General features: G+C 61.0%; 1 protein-coding gene across 1 annotated transcript in view; it reads right to left on the minus strand.

Moving 5' to 3' along the window:
- The window catches only part of LDLRAD2 (low density lipoprotein receptor class A domain containing 2), a 9259-nt gene extending 8663 nt beyond the window's left edge, over positions 1 to 596 (minus strand). The window contains exon 1 of the mRNA XM_011990132.1: positions 495 to 596. The gene's annotated coding sequence lies outside the window, so the exon portion shown is untranslated. The remainder of the gene's footprint in view (positions 1 to 494) is intronic.
- Between the last annotated feature and the right edge of the window lie 6 nt (positions 597 to 602).

Here is a 602-nt window from a genome sequence, read left to right on the forward strand (position 1 = left end):
GTGCACATGAGGTGTGTGATAATGGTGAGTGTGCGCTGTGAGGCGCGTGCCGCAGTGAGTGAAAGGCATGAGTGTGGAGTGTGTGGGGGCGATGAGGTGCGTGGGTTGTATGTGTCGTGTGTGTGGATGTCAGAGTGTAAGGTGTGTGCATGTGTGGGAGTTGTGTGTGAATGTGTGTGGGGAGGAAGTTGTGTGTGTGTGTGTGTGTGTGTGTGTGTGTGTGTGCACTGGGGCTGGTAGGATAGTCTGACACACACATCCACGGTAGCCAGATTCATATGGTTGACTCTTAAGATCCGGGAGGTCCCTTATTGTGACCCTGCCACTAGCCACCACCTTCTTCCCTCCCTTTAGACCCAGTCCCTGCCACCTTGTGCTTCGGGCGCCCGCGCCATTCCCCTGTTGGCAGCAGCCCTCCCCGGGGCCCCCACTGTGGCCCCAGTCCCGCATGGCCTCTGCATAGGGCCCCGTCCCGGCCTTCAGCCCCAGCTCACCCAGACGGAAAGAGGTGCTTTCGCCCACGAAGTCCACGCGGGGCTGGCGGCCTCTCGTGACCAGGCGCAGGCCTAGGAAGGGTCCGGAGGATGCCACGGGGACCGGGA

The sequence above is a fragment of the Mandrillus leucophaeus genome, unplaced genomic scaffold (assembly GCF_000951045.1).
Source record: "Mandrillus leucophaeus isolate KB7577 unplaced genomic scaffold, Mleu.le_1.0 Scaffold370, whole genome shotgun sequence".
NCBI lineage: Eukaryota > Metazoa > Chordata > Mammalia > Primates > Cercopithecidae > Mandrillus > Mandrillus leucophaeus.